Below are 24,265 nucleotides of genomic sequence, written 5' to 3'. Positions count from 1 at the left end.
ACAAGTGTTTATCTATCAATTGTATGCTTGAGTAATCTTAATATATTCAACTTTTTGCATGCCTTTTCATGTATACCATTAATATAATTAGATCAACCATTAGATCAACCATTCGGATTTTCCTTGATACAGCTGCTTCAAACAACATCACCATATTCCAGTCTAGGTCTGATAAAAGCCGAATTTCTACAAGTGTTTATCTATCAATTGTATGCTTGAGTAATCTTAATATATTCAACTTTTTGCATGCCTTTTCATGTATACCATTAATATAATTAGATCAACCATCCTCCGACTGTATATTTAGATGCAAACCTACTTTTTTTAAAAAATTGATAACATTTTTGCTGTATGCTTTATATGTTTTTAATTTTGAGGAAATATATTACGTCAGTTGCCTGTGTTTCTAATTTACTGGTAATTAATGGAATTGAAAACTCAAAATGATAGTTCTAAATAAATTGCATTTTTTAAAAAGAACTATGACTCTGCATATGCAGAAAATTGGATGGTGCTTCAATAAAGTTCATCCGACAAGTTTATGAAAAATTATTGTTAAGTACATGTTTATATGTATAATACAGTATACATAAAAAAAAGTTAAAAATATGACAACCATTCAATTATTTTTTTGTCAGGGATGCTGACTTCTTCAAATTAAGCATAGGTATCTGAAATTATATCCTTTTGTCTTGATATAAATATATATACCCTTTACCCAATAAAACAGTATAGAGGTTATATTTTCAATTATTAGAAAATACAACGCCAGGTGCTTGTCGAATAGAGCTCTGTTGAATTGCCTTAAAAGTGACAATAACGGGCAAAACATTTATTAGATATATTTATCAGAGATTATGACAAGTTGAAACTTAAAATTCTGTAACATGAGGGAATGAAAACCATGTCATCTATGTCAAAAAGTATTCTAGCCCTACTCGCCTGTTCCATTCCGAAGCAAACTGTTATTTTGTTAGCTTTATTTACATAGTATAGTAATACTAAATGGATATCATATTTTCAGTCTCAAAATTAAATGGTTAATTGGACCTATATCACCTAAAAGAAATTAGCCCGTCCGCATATGTATCGGACAGTATGAACATTTTAAAACTAAAACTTTCAAATATCTGCATGATTGTACATTTAAACTGTGTAGAGTAAGTTCCAGTTCAGATCAAAACTCTGAGGTTGGGGTCAATTCTGAACAGGATCAATTTTCAACGTGTCGATGTCTTCAGATTTAATAAAAATCTTTCTCATACCGTTGAAAAATGACCCCGGGTATAAATTTCACGATTTTGGTCTCAATTTTCAACGTTGAAAAATGACCCCCCGGTCAATATTCAACGTTGAAAAATGACCCCCGGGTCAATTTTCAACCCGGGTCAATATTCTTCGTTACACCGTAAATTGCAGATTTTTACTATGAGAGGCACTGTAGTCCCTAGGTCGTTCAGACCGGGAGCTAAAGACATACAGCTATATTCTGTCTTACAAAAAATTACTTAAAATTGGATACTTTCATCGCCACCGAGAAACACGACGAGGCAAGCTGTGCGTCCAAACGGGTGAGACTTGCACAGCGAAATAATTTCAACTGTTAAGTGGTTTGCAGCTTCTTCAGGGGTCGTACGAATAACAGCGATACAGTCCCTGAAAAATTCTACTTTCCCAATTGAACGGTGAGCGCACTCACCAGGCTGAAGCTAGCAGCCACTAACAGCAGCCACTAAGCCCGTAGAAGCTAGCAGCCAATAAGGAAATTCATCAAGGTACTGAGAGTACTCGAACAAAAAATTATATTTTACTTAATTATCGACATATTTTAATTGATATCAAAATGATTAATGCTCAATAATTTGTACGAGCATTGACGACTTCTGAAGTAGTAAAGCTCGCCTGGATAAGAGTTATAAATGCGTCTTTGTTGGATAGAAATGAAATACGTTTATACGGGTCATAAGTTATGAAAATAATGTTATCCTCGGGTCTTTTCACTCCCCAGAAACAACATCAATCAAAAATTAAAAAGACATCGTATTATTACGAATATAAGACAATAGAACACCCAGCATTGTGATTTTATTCTCATAACAAAATTATCATATGTCGCAGTCAAAAACAGCGAAAAGCATCAGGTGAAATTGGGATTATTTTGTCTCAGCCATGTTTTGACGTGAACCTTTGGAGAATACAACAAAGACAATAAAATGGGTCGGTTTAGCTCACCCGAACTTTGTCATTTTTTAGCATTTCACAATGATATAGGGGTGAAAGACGGGCCATTATCTCTTTTATCTTTGAAGTGTGCATCAAACGGATACCAGGGCAGTGTAGGGGACCTATGGGGCTATTATTTCTCGGTCTCAAATTTGGGCTGTAGGGGTACCACTAAGTGGCTCCCAGGGGTTCTGGCTCATTTCAGGGGTTTATATCTCACTTGAGATTGACCACAAGAACTCGTATAGACGTATTTCATTTTTATCCAACAAAGACGCATTTTATAACTCTTATCCAGGTGAGCTTTACTGCTTCGGAAGTCGTCAATGCTCGTACAAATTACTGAGCTTTAATCATTTTCGATATCAATTAAAATATGTCGATAATTAAGTAAAATATAATTTTCTGTTCGAGTACTCTCAGTACTTTGATGAAATTCCTTATTAGTTGCTAGCTTCTACGGGCTTAGTGGCTGCTGTTAGTGGCTGCTGTTAGTGGCTGCTAGGTTCAGCCTGGTAGCGCACTCTGAGCGTACGGTGAGCGCACTCTGAGCAAACAATGAACGCACGCTGAACGGAATTTGGTGAACGTTGATGAACGGTGAACGATGAGCGAACGCAGGGCGCAAACCGAGCGCAAAGTGAACTGTGAACGCACGGTCAACGATATGTGAACGCTTTTTGAACGCAAGATGAACGATTTATTCGGCTAAAAGTGCATGGTCAAGATTCTACCTTTTATTCATTCATTCATTCTTTATTTCTTTAAGCTTTGCAGCTCATCATATTATACAAATTAAACATAGTAAAGTACAGAAGTGGGTATTTTTATTATTTGCGTAACTTTCTTATCCATCCTAATTCTAATTCTAGATTTGCACCTGTCAGCATTACAGCATTCAAAACTAATGATTTATTTGTATTTCATTAAGTGTACTTTAACTGTTATAAATGTTAACTGAAAAGGTATCATTTACATTTTAGTGAAAAATAATAGAAGTAATCGATTATTTATCGATTACTTGTTTTAAAGTCATCGATTACAATCGATTACATGACAAAAATGAGTGTAATCGATTAATAAACGATTACACAAAATTCCACTATGTAATCGATTACATTTTCAAGTAATCGTGCCCATGCCTGCTACATGTACAGTGGTGATATCGTGAAAGTTGACAAACTTAATATCCATACCAATATCTTATATACTGCATCAAATCCTGCAAATAATCTCTATCATACAGGTGTATCATAGGTGTATCATACCATACCATTTATATTTACATTGTATAGGAATGTGAGTTAGTTAAAACGACATTTAAGACAAGAAAAATTTTATCAACGAATATCGATGAGTGTAATTATATTGAAAATGACTAATTTATGCATAAAACCGAAAATCTTTAGAACGAGGCCGCAGTCACTGTTACCACTGTTATAACTCTCCGGGTCGTATATAGCAGTAGAAAGGGTGTAAAGAGGCCAATCTTTACACAAATTCCAAAGTGAAAGTGGATTTTTCATGGTAGGAGTTATTTTAGGGGCCATATCTCAGTCCCCTCTCGATTGATTTTCTGTTGTTGGACTAGTGTCATTCTATAGGTATACTGTATTTGAACTCATTTGAGCCGGTGGAATTTTTTATATGATTTATTGTTGTATAAAGGAATAAGAGGGAAAATAATTGTGGTCTGTGTCCTATGGGACAAAGCGCGGAACTGAATGATAGCGGTCAGGACTGTACAGCCTGTTTAAATATTCTTTCATGGAATGTTAATAGTTCAATTGTAGATAAGTTTAATGTTAATAATGTTATTATTAATTATTAATTGTTGATCTTATATTCAAATAGGGCATTGTATTTCTTTCCGAATGCTGGGGTGATAAAAGTGATTACTATGAAGATCATGTATTAAGTAATGTATTAAACATATATAAATATGTTTCACAGAAGGAAAGGGAAAGGCGGTGGTATTATTTTATAAGTTAAAAATGTATATCTAAAAGCATACATGTACATGTTTTGAAATGTGTATATGATACCGCTATATGGGTTAAAATTGAAAGGGTCTGATGTTATGTCCCAGTGATATTTTTATTTATTATACTTTCATGTTAAATACTGAAATCTGATTGGTTTAGACGCAGTTGGTAATCCGTTCTATTACCCTCTGCGTTAGCAACACACTTGGCAACGGGTAACACAACGAATTTTTACATGCGCGTAAATAATGCGCGTACGGTTCGCCGTAGAATTCACTTCATTTCTATATAAAAGCAGTAAAATTTTCTTTAAAATTAAGACATTCAGTATAATAAAATAAATAGTGTCTGTTTGGGAGGGTAACTGTTGAAATCGACACCCCTCGAAAACCATTGTCAACCTCCGCTTCGCGTCCGTTGACAATGGTTTTCTCGGGGTGTCAATTTCAACAGTTACCCTCCCAAACAGACACTATTTATATAGTGTTGTCTGTACATACCACATGAAAACAATACTTATTACAAATTTTATGATAAGTATATTTTGAAGAGCTGGAGAATATTATTTAAACTTAAAGCGACTTGTGTTCTATTAGTCTAATTGCGGATTGGAATAGTCGGGTAGGTACTCAGTTAGATGACTGTATATCAAATCAATTATATGAAACGCTCTGAGGTATGTTTAATTATGATTCAGATAGTTATTTTACTGTACGTTTGTCAGAGGATACACATGTTAATAATTTTGGTAGAGGTTAATAATGATCGAAATGTGCAAGTCTTTTGGTTTGAGGATATGTAATGGTAGAAAGCCTGGAGATGCTCATGGTAGATTGACTTTTAACATTCACTTGAGAACTAGTGTCACAGATTATGCTGTAGTCGATTATGATTCGAATAAATATGTAACTGATTTTAAAGTACTCGATTTCAATGAATGGTTTGATCATACCCCTATTTAGAACCATTTTAACAAGACTGACTTTCGGTTGGACGTAGCTATCTTTTTCTTGCGTCAAAAATTTTTTAAAATGATGCAGTTTCAAGCGAAATATGCACCGATTGCGTAGTCTTAGCTTAGCTCAAAAGCCTGACAAGTCTTGTCGATTGAGAGAGAGCCATGGCTGAGAGGCTGACAATGAAATAGACATGCATACGTTACATTGCTGTTTGACACAACTACCTTAAGTCCAAGCTCTTGTTAAAATGGTTCTATCTCTCATTTAACAAATGTATGAAAGAAGAACATGGAGGAAATACCCATGATAGTAATGGTGTATGTGATACAGTCAATTTTTATACATGGAATCAAAAACATTTATGTAATATGAGAAATGATTTTAAAAATGTATTACACGACTTAAACTGTATTGTTTCTACCATGGAAGAAGGTGTGAATATATCTGAGTCTATTTCAACTTTTATCACACGTTTATCTCAATATGCAGTGAATATCACTCATGGGATAAATTTTTGATATTCCACTGTGTGTTTTTACGCCACGTGACGTCATAATTAAAAATTACGTAGCTTCAGGCGGATGATTGACGTAGAATGAAAAAGTAACAAAACAATTCAGTTGAAAAGTGTAGAGTTATAACTGGGAAGCATTTAATGCTGTTTTATTTTTTTCCAATTTATAATTTATAAAAATATGCTCAAAAATGAAATGTTTGTTTCTTTATCTTTAGGTATCTTTTTCCATGCGTAAAGTTGTTGACGTCTTGTTGTTAATCTGTTGTGCGGCTAACAATTATAATTTATAGACACAATTGAGATTTAACAAAAGATGAGGTAAAACATGTGATAAAAAGAATCTCTCGGAGATCCTATATTTACACAATGCCTAAACAATATTTTGAGCCATACTGTAAACATACTGTTTTTGATATACAAAGAAGCAAAGATGTCATGAAAAATAAACTCTGGTTTGATGAAAAATGTAGATACCTATATGATAAATATAAAGAAAAAATGTATGAATATAACAAATGTAGAAGCGACTGTAAAAGGCACTTGTTGACTGAATGTAAAACCAATTATAAAAAGTATATGTATAGTGTCAAAAGTGAGTTTATGCGATGTCAAGGTAATGAAATGGAGTACCTAAGGCGCAATTCCAGATATAATGTCCAAAAATATTGTATATGTCTCCATTAGGCTGGTTTTATCGTGGCATTTTGGTAAAGTGAGCGATGTGACCCATGGGCCTCTGTTTATTTCTTCTTTGGGGATTGAGGTGTCCGCTCAATCCTCTGAAACCGAAGTCCTCAATGATTTATATATTTTACTTTTCACAAAAAGTTTTTAAAAATCTCTGCCAATAACGTTGAAAAAAAAATTTTCTTTCAAAATTTGTTGAAATGATGCATATGAAATAGGTGTAAATACAACCCTTATTCGAGAAACAAATTAAATAGTACTAGTTCAGAAAACAGATTTCAAAATTTATTGAAAAAGAAAGAAAAGTAAAAATATTCAATAATTTTTTTACAAAATTGGCCATATTCCGTCTCGTCAAACAAAAAGAAGACTAAATTAATAACTGTATAACGATAACTACAGAACATAAAAACCATAACAGTCATAAATCTTCGACGAAAGCTGAAAAACAGAACTGATTTCACCTTCATTAAATGATATTAAATCTCTTTTTAAAATATACATCATCACTTTTTTAAAGATGTCAGATTAGCAAAAAACTGGAACTGTGGAACACATTCTTGAATCGGAAATCATAATTTTTTGTTAAAATCAGAAATTTGTATATCAAGTTTAATTTTACTGTCAACTGTGCTAGAAAACTAAAACTACGAAAAGGGTATTGGGATTTTAAAAATTATATCATTTTTAAACATACAACTGATAGAAAAGTCAGAAAAAAGAGTTATATATGATAGCATGTTAGAATAATAGCATATTAGAATAATAGCATATTAGAAAAAAATGTATCAAAATTTGAAATTTAGAAGAAAAAAAAATAAGATGCCAAGGTATCTTATTATATACAAATAATTCTAATTACCTACGTGTGGTTTCATTAACTTAAGATATATAAAACTATCCTGCAAAATTTCAAAGATTTCAAAGTTTTACAAAATATATGACATCACAGAAGACTAATCTACTTCAAAACACTGTAAGTGAACACATAATTTTCATTTAGTTGATCTGTGATGTAACTGGAGCCCCTCTGGAACCTAAAAATATATTGCACAAATGGTTTAGTCATATGATAATTACATACTATTTTGTAAGTTTTAAACGCTTCAGACATATTTCAATATATTAAAAATTTATAGTTTGCAAGGTTTTACTATTCAAACTCACCAGCATAGTTTCTACTAAAATTGAATGTGCCTTTCACCGGTACCGGGATCATATTTAATAATCGAGCTTATAGGGAAACGCATTACTATTAACATAATAAAGAAATTTTTTTTCTTTATATATACATGTAACTTTTTATTATGGATACACTGCCGTACGTTTATTTAACCTTGCAAGTTGACAATTGTGCTTTAAAATTGTTTGAAGGTTTGAAGACTGCGTGCTCATCACGAAGTATGAAATTATAACAGAGTAAATAATGTTTACTTTACTCATTTATAAGCCAAATATATTATATGAAACTTATCCAAAATTTGCACACCAAAACTATCGTTACCTTAACGAGGTATGATTGCAAATTAAGAAAAGAAAAAAGAGGAGAATACAATCATACGTACACATCAATTCATTTATCGTCCTTGCCCCACAATGCCTCTCCAACTCTGACCACACCCTTGAACGGATTCGTCACAATTCGGACCACGGCGTTTCCTGGGTAGCTGGATACTCCCATTGCATCAGAATCCGTTTTCTCGGCCACTTCCTTGGAGTCTTTCACAGCTTGGATTGGCGCAGCTACCAGTGATCCTACCGCCGCAACAGGGACCCAGAGAGGAGACGTCACAATTGTGAAAACTTTTCGAATAGTTTTGTTCTCTTCATTTTCCGCCATTCTAGTTTCGTTTTGAATAAGTGCCCTGTAGTAGATTGACAATGATATTTTTTTTTCAAATTGAGTTTTGCAAAAGTTTTTTTTTTAACTCCAACTTTACTTTTTCCGAAAATCCAGACTTGCATATAATTGATATTTTAATACATGTACAAGAATCATAAAAGGAAACATTAAATTAGAGTTAAGAATTTACCTTTCTTTTTCTACGTTCTTCAATAAAACATAAAAAACCAAAAATTCTTTATCTCTGCTAAGCTTAGTCTTCCGGTAGTGTAAAACACATGCGCGGATCAATCGGAAAATATTGCAGATATTTCAACCCTTATCGGCTTAACATTGTTACAGCGTGTATACCTTCTAGTATATAGTTTCAATACACTGATATTTTGGTTCGAATAACTAAAAAAAAAAAGAACCAGAGTACCTTAATGTATTTAATCTGGTTTGGTCGTACTCTATCAAATTCAATTCAATACTAGAAAACATGAAACGCGGCAATCTTTTTTACCTGAAACGTATCAATATCCATATCAGTGAAATTAATTATACTATGTCTGCATTTATATTTTTAGGTAAACAGCAAAGTTTTATCTGTATCGTGACAAACCTAAACAATACAATGCTTTCTTTGGTGATTCATCCGGCCGGGATATGAAGGTAGAGACAAGGAAAGCATTTTGTTGTTTATATTTACAGTTTTCTGTAAACAAATTTATCGTAAATAGTATTACACAAGTAGTTACTAATTTTCTGTTAATGTACATCATTCATTAAGATAAAAGCAATAGGCAAGTCGTCTTTATGTGAATTTTAGTCTGGCATCATCATAATTTTGTTGTGCAGTCCGTCATTTTTTTTTCGCTTTCGATGGATAAACTGGTTAGAGCTGAATCGTGTAAATTTCAGCCACTGTCAGTTTCTGTATAGCTAACCAGGTAATAAATACGGGAGGGGTTCAAAAAATCAAAATCTGTCAACCTAAAATTAAATGGAACACATTTCATCATTTTATCTCAGTATACAGTTGATATCACTCATGGGATAAACGATTGATATTACACTATATGTTCTTTCACCACGAGATTTCTTATTTAAATTTAAAAAATGTGATAAAATGTGTAATTACATGATGAACCTCAATAAAGATTAAACTTCAGGGAACAACTCAACAATGAAATCCACTAAATACGAAAAGTAACCAATATTGTAGAACCCACAGATAATTGATAAATCACGATTGGAATAATTTATCATACCTTTATGTCAAAGGTTTTAAGTTACATGCAACATTCTGCCGTGGTTAGTTTTTAGGAGTTGGGTTGACAAGATTGTTAGCTGCCTTTGTACTTTGACGAAGGTTACTGGAATCATTGACACTATAGATCCATGAGACCAAACAAAAAAATCTTACCACCAAAGTTTGCTCATGTACCTACGGTTTCCATTTTGTTTAGTTGACAGATCTTGAATAAAAAAATAGAACCAAGTTTCAGGGATAATCAGCAAACAACTGGTTGGATAAAATTCATATACCATCGCAAATCATAAGAGATCCTATATGTATTGATAGGATCATTGTCCACGAATGTATGCATCAGTGAAAGTGTGGTTTCCTTAAAATCCAAAATAATTAATGCCCAAGAATATGTAAGAAACCACGTGTAATGGATGTTAATATAACTTACGTTTTGTTACACAACGTACATAAAATTAAAATGAAAACACATATTAATCTCAAATTTATTCAAACAAAGCACTGAAACGATGTTTAGATATGTTTAAACAATAAGTGAAAAATGATCATTTATAATCATAATAAAGTCAATATGAGTACCATCAGATGTTTGTTCTGTATTAGTATCAAGCAGGATGCTGGGTTTTCTGAAATAAAAATATAATAATGTACAATTAATAAATTAATTTCTAAATTCATTTTGAATTTATTCTAAGGAAGAGGATGTTCTTACTGACAATCTATGTGTAATAAATCTGTTTCAACTCCTAACCCTTAAAGAAATTTTCAGCCTTTATATAATTATCACGCAATTATAAACAAAATAAACCACAAAGGGACTACCTCTACTTATTTATCGTCCTTGCCCCACAATGCTTCTCCAACTTTGACCACGCCCTTAAAGGGATTTGTCACGAGTCGGACCACGGCGTTCCCTGGGTAGCTAGACACTCCAGCTCCCGCAGAATCCGTTTTCTCGGCCACTTCCTTGGAGTCTTTCACAGCTTGGATTGGTGCAGCTACCAGTGATCCTACCGCCGCAACTGGGACCCAGAGAGGAGACGTCACAACCGTAAACACTTTCCGAATAGTTTTGTTTTCATCGTTTTCAGCCATTCTTGTTTCGTTTTGGTCAATTCTTCTTGTTCTTTTTTAACATTGATAATAAAAGAACACATGATACAGTGATGTTTCTAATAAAGTCAATTGTTTCAATGCAAAAAGTGTATAAAGATCTAACTGCGTATCTAAAAAAAATGTAAAAGGCCCATATAGTTATAAACATTCAATATTTACCTTGTTTTTCGCTCTATTTTCTGCAAACAACAGTTCTAAAAACCCTTTTATCTCTACCGAAGGTCAGACTTCCGCCTGCAATGCATATGCAAATATTTCCGGGTCTCTGCGGATTTTTGCAGATATTGCATAATAATTTGCATGTTTTTATTTGAGTCGTTGAAGTTGCGTCGTTAGAATGTTTACCTTTATATAAATTTCAACCTTGTGACTTCAAATCGCCATAACAAAATTCTGTCAACAGTAAAAAAAAAATTTCAAATAATATCCAACAAGTTATGCATGTGTATGTTCAAAGAACATCTGCTATTGGCAGTTTGTCAAAGTTCAATAACTCTTGAAACTATTGCATTGGATACATGTAAAAGGATAGATTTTTTATGCTGGTCCAAATTATAAAGGTTTTTTTCTTCGTATACTTACAATAATATTGGTATCTACAGTTAAGAACTTTTTGCAGGATATATAAATCGAAATTATTTAAGTGTGAGCAAGTTTATTTACTTGCAGCTACATGTAGAACACAGAACACTGTGCCGGATAATTATGCCAGTGCCAAGGTTGCATTTTTGCACCCATCTAAGCTGCATATATCGAAAAATTCAAATATGCCATATGATATAGACCATTGCTTAATGAGTTCACAACCACCTTTGTCATCATTGTATCTCACCTGCCAGGTGAGACATTTACCTTTCAAAACTACATTCCTACAGGAAAATAATTTTTCCAATAGGTAAAACAATATTCTTATAGAAAAATTGAATTTCCTATCGGAATACAAGAACTTCAAACAGGAATTTTAATTCTGATAGGATTTAATAAAATCCAAAAGAAAAATCTTAATTTACTATAGGAAAACTACCTGTCTGAATCAAATTCCTACAGGAAATAGCTTTCTCCTGTAGGAACTATAATTCCTATAGGATTTTTAGAATATCCTTTAGAATTGTCAATATTTCCTCTAGGAGAATCGTTTCGTCTCTAGTAATTATTATATTCCTATGGGATATTAATTATTTAAAGGTAAATATCTCACCTGTCAGGTGAAACACACTAAAACAAAGGTGGATATATACTCTCTAGACAATGGTCTATCATTTGGTTTATATGGGTTTTTCCGAAACTACATCTCAAGCGGGTGGAAAAAATGCCACCTTGGCACAGTGTTACATTTGGTTTTTAGACCCGTTTGTAGAAAAGTAAATTTAATGTCATATCAGGTATCAGATTTAATGCAGTATTTAGCTTAATGAGTGGGTAATGTAGGACCTTCAAGGCTACTTTTCTGAGGGAATAAAGTATATTGATGGGGTAAGAGTCTGTCGAAGAATCAAATAGCAACCTTCAAAAGTCTTTTGCTAGGAAATATAAATCTGGTTAGATAAACATCGTTTTTTGACTAGTATTAATAAAGTCAAAGAGTAACTTCTGTAAAAGTGTCCATAAATGGAAGCTGGATTTAAATAAATACCATGCAATCAAACTTTTTTTTGTATAATCATAATGTATAGAGAAAAGCTAATTTATTAGAATCTTAATGGGTGTGCAACCATCTTGTACATTTACGAATAAAAATGTGAGGACTTGTCTCTGCCCAAAACCGACCAACACTTTTGCCAAAAGATAAAGAAAAGCAACAAATATTATTTTTTACATAGTGATTTGTGTGCAAATTACGCACACAAGAACGGAACAATGCTCCTTAAATCACTTAAAGCAGCTGTAGAACCGCGCAGCTGCAAACTTATTTTGAAAATTTAAATATCTGAAACAATATAAAAGGACTTCATTGGTCTCATATCTACAACCATTTGTCGAGAAAATGGTTGAATCTTGCACATTAATGTTGTAACTTTGCCTCAAACTAGGGCAACCTATTTTTATCAGTGAGCCTGTGATTTTTTTTTTTAGAACAAGAAAAAAAAACTCGTGTGTATAGAGGCACATTGACTTTATATTTCTATGTGGAAAAAAAGTTAAAAAGTGAATTCAAAACAATCTAAACCAGTCGCAGGTTGATTTTTTTCATATCTTAAAGAATACGCTATCGTAAGTTCATTTCAGAAGTGGATTAGGGCTAAAAAAAAATTAAATTGTTTTAAATGTAAAATCTTAACATATTTTTTTTAATGAAGATATATAACTTCAATGTACTTCCATAAACACAAATATAACCCGTAAGAATTGATAGTTTTTCAGACTTTTAAGAATATGGTACATTATTTTGAGACAAAGTTTTGAAATTAAACAAGCAAGCTTTGACCCTTTTCTCAATAAATGGTTGTAGAGTGGACAGAATGCATTATTTGCATACAAAACAATATCTAGTATCACATAACTATTGTGTTTTCATCTTTTAACAACAAATTTGGTAGTTTTATTTTACAGAAACAAGCAAATTCAAGTAATGTTTACATGTTCATCCTCAAATGTACAAAATGGCCGCACATCCCCCTTAAGTTACCAATTTCTGTCAACTGACAAATATCGATTTTTTTGCTAATTATTGGTTGAAGGAAAAGGGGAAGGGGTCATTTACACACCAATATTTTAACACCTAGACTCTTTAAATCTTACCTCGTCAAAATTTTACATCTGTTTTCAAAAGACCATTTGTTTAACGGTAACTAATATTCAAAATAATTTAATTTTCAACAAGACATACATGTAGCTATACACTGTCGGTATGATCTGAGAACAAAGGTCAATCACATGTATATAGCCAGTGAGCGTTATATCAGAAAAAATGATTTAAGAGATTGCCGCCTTCCCTTTAGAGGTCACACCTAATAACTGCAATCTAAAGGTCATACTCAAACGTTCAAGTATTTGTAATCTAAGGGTCATAGTTTACGTTTAAGGTTACTTTAAGCAAAACCTCTAGTGTAACTGCCATACCTTGTATATTCTCTTCGATAATGGATGATTAAGAGACATATGAATACGAAGAAAAAATACAAAATTGAACTGCTCCAAATATAAAGGTCACCACGAAAAAAAAAACCTTCATATAGAACTGTGGTCTCCTTTTCAATACAACTGTAGTCTCATTCATCCAGAAAAGAAAATACATGTAACAAATTATGGCGAGATGTCTGCAACGAGTGTTTATGAACAAGACCAAAAATCAGAACATTATTGAAACTCTCTTTTAAATTTTACCGATCCACTTCCATGGAAATTCTAAGACACTATGAAAAAGAAAGAACACATTACTACTTTGTAAATGTCAATTTATTGCCAAAATTTGCCGATTCCAAAGCAGACCCATACATTCAAGACATTGTTTAATGAATAAAAATTCATTTCTTGTACTTACATTATATGATATAATATTATCTTATATTATTTCTCTTTTAACAAAATCTTTAGGGCGAATTCAACACGGTTGGAAACTGTTTGAAGGTGAAGATTGGCGAACATAACAGAGGGCGAAAATAGCTCTGAATAAAGTAGTCGCAAAACCCTTATTAATTAATTAATGTATTACTACTTATCCGGAACAACATACACAAGTAAAGAAAATACAAGTAGAATTCGTTTGTTTTTAATGATTTAGTTATTTTAATTTAAAAAAATATAATAAAACAATTGTTAAAGATCATGTGAATACTTAGAAATCTAAAATACTCTTTACAAATACAAGAATGCAAGTGACGAAAAAAATTAATTACGAATTATTACCAATTGTTTTTAATTATTTTCTTCTTCTTCTTTTTTTGCAATCCGTGAATTTTGTGAATATGGAATGAATACAGATCATACATACACTTTTTAAAGGTACAAGAATACAAATGAACTTCCAAATTTCAAATATAACAAATCATGATCATTTCTTCATTTACTCGAACATAACATATTCAAATGTGTGTTCTGTATTTAAAAAAGAAACAAAACATGAAGCTTGGCATCTGTTTCTCTGAAATTAAAAAGAATATTGAGAATTTGAGAATTTAACATTGTGTATTTTGTAATTAAACAAATTGAAGACATTTTTTGTTGTTGAAATCAACCCATGACCTTCTTCCGTAATCGATGAGGTCTAGGAGATTTGTTTCTATCAGAATTTATGCACTGTCATCGAAATGTTTTTGTCTCGGTATCTTTTACAATTTGCTATTTTGAGAATAGGATACTGTTATTTTGGGTCAAAACAACAGACAATATAATTTTACTTCCTACATGAACTGATATTCTTGAAAACCAAACATAAGTATGAGCCGATGTCACTATCATACAAAAATTCAAGACTGCGGCGATGTTTATCTTGTGTGGTATTAGGTAGGGTGTGTATTTTTACGTTACAAGGAAAAAAGATATAGTCAAGTTCTGTTTCACATAGCTACAGGTTATTGACAAATTTTAGAAACTGGTTGACATTAAAGGTTGATCGGCAAAATCATCAGAGTCCTTGTACTCAACTCGATTGTAAATTAAGTTCTTTTCTAACTTTATCTATTACATTCTATCAATATTTAGCAACCAAGTCAATGTCTAAAAATAGAGCTTTTAATGAGGCCGAATCATAGATATTTCAAGTTCACAAAAAAACATATATACACATTTGGAAGAATGGATTGAATTAAATGGTTAAATCTTTTTTATTTTGTTATTATTTCTCTACTTACGACAATATATAAAAATATTTATTTTAGCATGATTACAATCACATTCGCCTTGACTTTCTGTTTCACCAACTCAAGTCAATTTTGCCATGTATACTCTACCTCTTTAAATAAGGAAACCAATACTTAAAAAAATAACGCTGTGTATTTCAGATAGAATGATGTAGTAAACAACCTTTTACTGCATGTAAACATGTAGGTAGTGTAATTATCCCCCGAAAACACTGTTTATGACTAATTACCGATAATCATTAGTCTTTTCCCCACATTGCTTCTCCAACTTCGGCGACAGCCTTGAATGGATTCGACACGACTCTGACGATGGCGTTCCCAGGGTAACTAGATAATCCTGCTCCTGCGGATTTTGTTTTATCGGCTACATCGATGGAGTCCCCGACAGCCTGGAATGGTGCCGCCGCCAGGGACCCTGCGGCCGCCACTGGCACCCAGATAGGGGACGTTACAATAGTGAAGAATCTTCGAATGCCTGATTTATCATCATCTTTCTTCGCCATTTTAGTTTCGATTTGGTTAAAAAGTCTCGTGCTTTTGTAGCAAAGATACAAAAATGGGGATATTTTTATCTCAGCTTCACTCATATCAACTGCAACCATTGTGCTCTATATTATTTGTGTAATACATGTACTAGTATGCTGGCACTTACCCTCAGATTATTGTTTTTGACGCGTATCAGATTCTGCTCCTTTCCACTCCGTGCAGTGTAACTATATAAAACATTATCTCGCTCAAAGTTCAATCATCATGTCTTGCGATAGCGAAAATACACATGCACGGATCAAAACTTAATTGAAGTCTCTTCAGTGGCGTAACTAGGGATAAAATATTTGTAAGCAGGGAGATGTGGGGAGAGGGGGCTAAACCCCCACGCACCAACCCCAACATTTTCATTTTTCCAGTACAAGTAGTTTTGATTTATAGTACAATATATTAGTTTTTAACAGTCATATTGTACCAACAGAATATGCTCTTTAGTTAATAGATACACATTTTTATTTTATCTTAAAATTTATTGGAACAAAAACATCAAAGAATCAAGGAAATACCTCTAAAATATAAATTGAAGTTTCTAAAAAAGCAGTGCTGTTTCATTTTGATATACTCATTGATGCGCTGATCAATTGATTGTAATGAAATGTAAAGTAGCAGCCAGCTTTTTCAGAGCACAGTTTGGGAAAGTATCCTCTTTTGGAGGAAAAAAATCTAACCTCCAAATACGAAAGTTGTGAATTTGTACTAATATACATGTAGCTCTAAATTTTAAACTTACGACTCTGTCTATATTTCCGAAATCGGAAAGAGTATAACTGGTTCGGGATGTTGTAGGAAAAGTTCGGCTGAAACACAAAAGGTTGTCGGATTGACAATGAAAAAATAACTATTGCTTGTGAAAAATTTGAGATTCAGTAAAAAAAAAACTGTTGTAAGCACGTGCTTACAATGCCTCAATGTAGCTCACCACTGGACTTTTTCACTTAATTTTTCAGAGGGTTTTTCAACAATTAACCAATAAACAAATATTCGCTCATGAGATTTATATGCAAAGGAAAATGACGTCATCGTGTTCTTTTGCAAGCAGCGCATTGGCATTATTCAGAACGTCGCTATCCGCATATTCCTGTTCTAGTTTTTTAACATTTTTAAAATTTGGTATTTTGAGATGACTGTTTTTAAAGTGACAATCTTATGCTGTTAATACTTGACGCTCATTTTCATGTCCTTCGTACCTCTGAAACAGTGTATTAAATTTATGAAGCTTTTTTCAAGTTGTTTTCGCAGCTTAAAAGATCTAGACCTCTGACATCTTTATTTTTAAAGTCGTGGTTACCCCTTTTCTATTGCATACTCAGCTGCATCAATGTATAAAGAGTGCAAGAGGTCTTTCCGAGTTAAGTTACCTGTTAGTTGACATTGACATGTGCACATTCAATTACCCATGTGTCTGTTTAAGTCTTGAATGTGTTTCCTTTTTCCAGTGAATCTTTCCGGATTCTTATTGATTTATTCTTGTCTACTCAGGGCAAGATGTAACAAAACGACGATTTAAAACAATCTTTTTGTTTGAATTGCTACAGTAACTGTAAATGCCTCAGTTTAGAAATAAAGATGTTGAACTATTTGTTATTATGTGTGATAACTTGATTAGATTCTAGAAAAAATATACATGTTATATTGGTAAATTTATATAATTTTTAGTGTAATTATTAAAGTTTGTAATACAGATAAACATTTGATAATGTAATTACCACTAAACAGTTGTATTTTTAACACGTAGGTGTGTATGATCAGCCAATCTGATATCCACAAATTAGCAGTCATGTATGGAAACAGCTTTTCAAGATAACTCTTTTGTAATTCAATAAGTTCTCAAACTGTTTTTCACTAATCTTAAGCTGATCAACTTTTCTTTTTAATCTGACAGTTTCAATATTGTATTCAAAACATCGCTGTCGCAGTGGCTCTCCATTCTTTGCTGTCTTCACAGATGGAAGTGCCAGGGAGTCTCATATATGCATATTAAGCTTCATTTTGTAGTCTAAATCCTAATCCGAAAGTCCTCTGTTACCCCGATTTTATTATTTGACGTTTTCAAAGATCAATTCATAAAAAGGTGGGGAAGAGTCGGAGGAGTCTTAGATTATCGATACCCTAGCTCCAGGGGGCAAACATTGTAAATTATTGGCAAAAAGAGGCCTGCAGGTCTTTAATTAAGGGTCACTTGTCAATGTGTAAAATGAAAGTTTGAACCCGATCGAGGATATTGCTGAATTTAATAGCCTTTGCACTTTCTAATCCTCTTCAGCTATCAGGGTATTGTAAAGGCAAAATGTTGGGTGCATTTACTATAAGCTGCTGTTTATAATAAATTACATAATAACAATTCAAGAAATGGACATTACGATTAAGGACAAAATGACATTGAATTTAGTTTATCTTCTATTTCATGTCAATATCTTAATCTTTTATTCCAAAAAATTAAACATTACGTATATTAGACATATTGTGATCAAGACATAAAGGTGGCACTCTTTGCCCTTTTAATGAATTCCTAAGTGAATTGCTTTTGATAACAAAGTTTTCCTTTAAAGGACATGTTCATATTGTTCACAAGGATTCATTCTAGTGTTGAAGTTTTCATGGGTCCTTTGAAATCAGTGTGGTTCTTCGTAACTAAGGAAAACTCGCACACAACTCGCATTACTGTGAAAAATACAAAGTATAGACTTCATTAAATCTGAAAGTACTTTGAATTTTACTTCTCTTAACTCATTTTTAATCAGCCCAATACCAAACCAGCACTCAGTGATGGGTAATCTCAAGTCCACTTCTGACAATTTATCAGACTGGTAGGAATTCATTTCTGTTTGAAGATTATTCTTCAATACTGCTGTTGTAGTACCCTCTTTCTTTAAGAAATGCTCAAATTTATCTGCAAAATACAACACAGAATCAAATGACTGATCACTCCTTTTTACAATAGAAGCTACTGCTGCATGTTTTGGGGCAATATCTGACCAGGGCAATTTTTGTTTCGTGTAATCCAAAGCTGTCATTTAGTATTCCCGAACGTGTCTATAAAATTCATCTTTTCCAATTTGTTTAAGCTTTTCTAGGAAATATTTCATCTCATACCCTACTACTAGGCTTTCATTGGGAAATTGTTCATCCTTATTTTTGTAATTCACTCCTAAAATATTTTCTCCTTTAGCAATACAGTCAGGTTTAATAAGGCTGTAAAATTTCTTTGTAAAGAGACAATAGTATTGAATCCGCTGCAGTTCGTATATATAAGTCCCCTGGGTCTAGAGCATAGTACAAGTAATAAAGTCAAACTGTGAAATCAGCATAACAGTATCAGATTCAAAATATCTTGACAATTAAGTACAGTAGATCTTGCACAAAAAGTTAAAAAGCAATTTGGACACAATTTCAAAAACACAGCATACACTGCACTACGTCTACATAACAAAAGTTTGTAAAACCTTGTTCCCGTATACTAGTATATGTTCTCTTTTCTTCTTGTAATCCAGTTCCTTTACCAAACATCAGACTTTGGAATTGATTTATTTGTTTTCTTAACAGATGTTGAGCTTGTTTGACTTGCAAAACAGAGAACTGTCTGTTGTTTCTGTACTGAAGATTTTTCTCTACCGTTTGAACATTTTTGTTTTGTACAAGTCTTGCTTTTACAATCACATTTTGTTCACAAACTACATTTGATTCACTGACCTGTTTCGCATCTTTTTTTTTTGGTCGTGTATCACTTCTATGTTTGACATCATCTTTCATTTTGAATTCAAAATATGGGACCCATTGTTCAATAAGTTTAGTTAGGCACACACCTATAGATAACCACCTTGTGCAAACATGTTAAGCATTCTTTCTGGATTTGAAACGATTTTTCTAACTTCAAACTTGCATTTAAGCTTAATTATGTAGTTTATTTTCAAAACAGCATGACAACATGAGATAATTTAAACCACTTTATCAATATAAATATAATATGTTTTTGACTTTCCTTCCTCTTTAAATCTAATGCCATGCATTGTCTAACATCTTTGCCATTTTGTTTATAATTGCTGAAGTTTTAGTTTTAGTAATATATTTTGCATTTTTGCAATTTCGGAGTCGGGAAACATTTGAAGAAAAGGTTTTGTGGCGTGGTCTGCGAAACTTATTTGAAGATTGTATTCAATAGTACCATTCTCCAGAGAATCGTGATTTGATCAACACATTCTGCGCTTTCAAACAAGTTTCAGCTTTTTTGGCCGAATGCTTTTCCAGATGATTTTTAAAGATTTATATCTATATAGTCCTATGTATATATTTACCCCTCCCCCATTTGTTGCTCAATACTACCCCTGATAATCATGGTTTGAACGAACTTGAATCAACGTTACATGGGAATGCTTCCCACAAGTTACAGCTTTTCTGGCCGATTGGTTTAAGAGAAAAAAATTAAATGAATTTTTTCTATAAATTCCTTCTAAAAATTCATCCTTTATTGTGGCCCATCCTTCCCCGGGAACCATGATTTGAATAAATTTGAATCTACACAATTAGAAGATACATCCACACAAGTTTCAGTTGAGAATATGACACAAACCCCTGTATCAACCTCTAATGATAAAACACCGCTTAATGATACAAATATCATTAAGCGTTGCACCCTTCCCTCAAATTCAAACTAATATATCACTTTACAAAGGTTAGCTTTTTAAAAAGCTAAGAAAATCAGTCAGCAGTAATTTAATTTTAGGTCAACAATGAATACACAATCTATTAAAATACAAGATGAATTATAGTTTTCAGAAGAAGAATAATATGCGGATGCACATTTAGTTTGCAATTTTATTTTAATGACTGAAGGTGAGGTGATAAGCGTGTAGCGGTGTACATACAAGGTATGGCTGTACACTTACTTAATATTGAAAGTTGTAATTTTGCAAAGATAGCTCTCTGAATTCCATATTTAACGTATATTTATTTAAGCATTTTTAGATACGTTATATATTGATCTCCATAGTATTAATATTTTCTGTTCTCACATACATGTAGCCCAGTGTCAGTTTGTACCGAATACCCATGTATTAGTAAGAAATCATTTTAAAGGAATAAATTTGCTGCATACATAAAAAGATAAAAAAAGGAATAGTTCAAATCTTTATATGTAAATACGTGAGCTAATTAGAAACCAATTTTAATGGAGAAACTGTTTATCAAATTTGCTACGAATCCCTTAGTTTTTTTTAATTATCCCACAGGGCATAACAATGTAAAAATAATTATTGTATTAAAAGGTATCAAATATTTTGACCAAAGTCTGCATAGTTTTTTCGCATTTGAGAATAAATTTTCTTTTCTTTTTTTTCAAAGTACACTGTACGTTGACTTGGTCCCAAAATTAAAGCAATTTGAAAATATTTTCGTAGTAAGAAATTACTTAAAGTGCGTTGTGACAAACAAAGTACGTGAAAAATAACATTACGAAATTTTAAATTAGCTGTCTTTGAAAATAAACTTCACGAAGAAAATCTAAATATAGATTACGGAAATTCATGTAATCTACAAATAGAGTTGCTTTAAAGAAAACACTCATGATTAAGCAAGATATACAATTTTATACCATACTTTACAGACTTATAGGACTATAATATAATGCATATATGTTTTACATTATAAAGGTATGCAACATAAATTCCACAGAGTAAGTAAACATTTCTTTTAAATATATGAATGGAAATACCCTATGCTATTTTTATCTCGCGGGAAACTATGAACTCGTCATACTGATTCTGGGATGGGTTCCGTTTGGAAGTGTTGTGTGGTCGCGGTTGTCTTTTGTGGTATTTCCTCGTTCGGGTTGGATTATCAAAGTCAGCCAGGTCCAGGATTTCAATTTAATTGTGGACAGGATTTGTGTACTTTTCCTCATCAATATTGTGATACTGACGACTATAGGTGCTTGTATTGTAGTGACGATCTCTGCTTTTCCAAGGACTTGCCAGACCAGTGTACTTCTTATTGTAAAGGTAATCACATTGTTATTTGAATTATAATTATTGTTCTTTGAATATTTTTTTTAATTTTCAATTGCTTGGTTTCCTCTTCTTCTGTTCTTACTTTCTTAAATCAATGTATAGAATACCGCCCGCCCTCTGCACCATATCCAAAATATAAAAAAGTTTTCTTACTTTAATCGGCTCTAATATTTTTTAAACGATGTTAATGTCAAAACTATTTGGTTTTATTATTTTCAAATATCATATTAATGTAAACATCTTATTGTTTACTTATTTGCTAGGCACTGTATGGTGTAATATCCAAAATGACTTTATGATATGGATTTATCTATATGACTATTTGTTGTATAAATAGATATCATTCAAGGACCAAGCACCCCTGCAACGACACAAGAAACACATCGTAATTTAACGAGGGCAAATCTCAAGGAGACCATGCAAGGTGTGTTCCTAATATAAGGTTTAAAAATAAGTCACAAAGCATTAAGGGAATCACCTGGAACGGAAATAGATTCACATTTTGTTTTTGTTTTTTGTTTTTTGTTTTTTTTTTTATAAATGCTTGTAATTATTTATATCTTTAAGTGGAGTGGGTTTTAAATATTCATTTTCTTTATCTCTTCTTTTGTTTGTAAATCAAGAAAACATACCAGTGTTTTGTTTAGAAGATTACTATTTTCGGTGACATTTAATTGTTAAAACTTCATCATGGTTATTTAAAATACACATGTTTGTCAAACAAAAAATGCTGTTTTATTCCCATATATAAACTTGAAAATTTTCATCAATAAAATTGTAATTATTATTCATATTATATAAAGGGCCAATTGCAACAAGAATTGGACGGGGGGGGGGGGGGGGGGGTTACTGCAGATACTAGTGTGTATAAATTATATGAGACTGTGACTTGTATACATGTATCTCAGATATAAATTACATTTAACTTACAATTTTTTTCTTCTTCGATTTAGAAAACTTGGCAATTCCACTCTGGCTTATCGTCTCTATACTGTTGCTGATCTTAGTTTTCTTGATTGGACTTTTCTTTTACTTCTGTTGTTCCAAATACAACCGTAGAAAAAATACCTTTATAACTAATCCATGTGATGATAAACACGTGGCCTACAACATTACAAGTATGTCTACGCCTGCAACTGCATTGCGTGAGTACGGTTCACATCCTTTTGCAAAATATTGTTACCTGTTTGAATTCACAAAAACTATAAATTTGCATGTTGTTAAATTTTTGTTATTTCCTTTTCCTTTAGATTTTGAATCTGAAAAAAAGACGTTATTAGATAAAAAGGAGTCCTTCGATTCGGGAAATTCGAGTATAGAAGGGACGATGACTTCGTCAAGTTCTACAGCGTCATCGGTGACGCAACCGCAGGAAGTCGGCGAGTCTCGTCATCATGAGCGCCATATTGAACACGAACTTCTAAAAAACTCCCATCCAGAAAGTTACACGGAAGACAGTGACACAGGTCTGACAAGTAGAGATAGTGTTGGAACTACGACTGTTACACCCCCCAGCTCTGACTTGTTTCCGACTTTTCAACCAGACTCTTTTTCTTCAAATATTGAAGATACACGTCTTAAAAGTAACTCTTAATTAATGATATTAATAATGTATGCAGTTATTTTGTTGTACGACATTTCACCGAGTGATACTTGTAATTAATGGCAATTTCTTTATATATCTGTTGTTCATGTATTATTAAATGTATTATTAAAGAAAGATAACTTTCACTAAGTTAAGTCACTTTTTAATTTATATGTAGCAAGTATTGTTCAAACATGTTGTGATGAATTGATTGTATTTTAGTATCGATTAAATAAAAAATTGGGCGTTTTGCATTAAACAAAAAATGCATGATATGGGTCTAAAATAAATTCGAGTATAGAAAGGGACGATGTCCTCGGCAAGTTCTACAGCGTCATCGGTGACGCAACCGCAGGAAGTTGGCGAGTCTCGTCATCATGAGCGCCATATTGAACACGAACTTCTACAAAAACTCCCATCCAGAAGGTTACACGGAAGACAGTGGCACAGGTCTGACAAGTAGAGATAGTGTTGGAACTACGACTGTTACACCGCCCAGCTCTTGCTTGTTTCCGACTTTTCAACCAGACTCTTTTTCTTCAAATATTGAAGATACATGTCTTAAAAGTAACTCTTAATTAATGATATTGATAATGTATGCAGTTAATATTTTGTTGTACGACATTTCACCTAGTGATACTTGTAACTTAATGGCAGTTTCTTTATATATCTGTTGATTTTCCCCTTTGTTCATGTATTATTAAATGTATTATTAAAGAAAGATAACTTTCACTAAGTCACTTTTTAATTT

General features: G+C 32.6%; 3 long non-coding RNA genes across 5 annotated transcripts; 1 reads left to right on the top strand and 2 right to left on the bottom strand.

Annotated features, from left to right (window-relative positions):
* Positions 1-6,641: 6,641 nt before the first annotated feature.
* Positions 6,642-16,137, bottom strand: LOC117684672 (uncharacterized). Of its 3 annotated transcripts, XR_004598381.2 has the most exons (6): positions 10,742-10,894; positions 10,289-10,592; positions 9,623-10,092; positions 8,405-9,189; positions 7,937-8,236; positions 6,642-7,408 (listed from the first exon to the last, which is right to left on the bottom strand). It is a non-coding gene; the product is annotated as an uncharacterized lncRNA (long non-coding RNA). The 3 variants fall into 3 exon arrangements; XR_010707680.1 differs by lacking the exon at positions 10,742-10,894 and adding an exon at positions 16,034-16,137 and having other exon boundaries at positions 8,405-10,092; XR_010707679.1 differs by having other exon boundaries at positions 8,405-10,092.
* A 2,479-nt stretch (positions 16,138-18,616) lies between these two features.
* On the bottom strand, positions 18,617-21,755 carry LOC136270117 (uncharacterized). The gene is made up of 2 exons (XR_010707826.1): positions 21,635-21,755; positions 18,617-19,190 (listed from the first exon to the last, which is right to left on the bottom strand). It is a non-coding gene; the product is annotated as an uncharacterized lncRNA (long non-coding RNA).
* Positions 21,683-23,660, top strand: LOC105332206 (uncharacterized). The gene is made up of 4 exons (XR_010707825.1): positions 21,683-21,920; positions 22,267-22,353; positions 22,883-23,074; positions 23,180-23,660. It is a non-coding gene; the product is annotated as an uncharacterized lncRNA (long non-coding RNA).
* The last annotated feature ends 605 nt before the right edge of the window (positions 23,661-24,265 follow it).

Source organism: Magallana gigas, chromosome 7 (assembly GCF_963853765.1).
Source record: "Magallana gigas chromosome 7, xbMagGiga1.1, whole genome shotgun sequence".
In the NCBI taxonomy this organism is placed as follows: Eukaryota; Metazoa; Mollusca; class Bivalvia; order Ostreida; family Ostreidae; genus Magallana; species Magallana gigas.
This window is presented reverse-complemented; position numbering and strand designations above follow the sequence as displayed.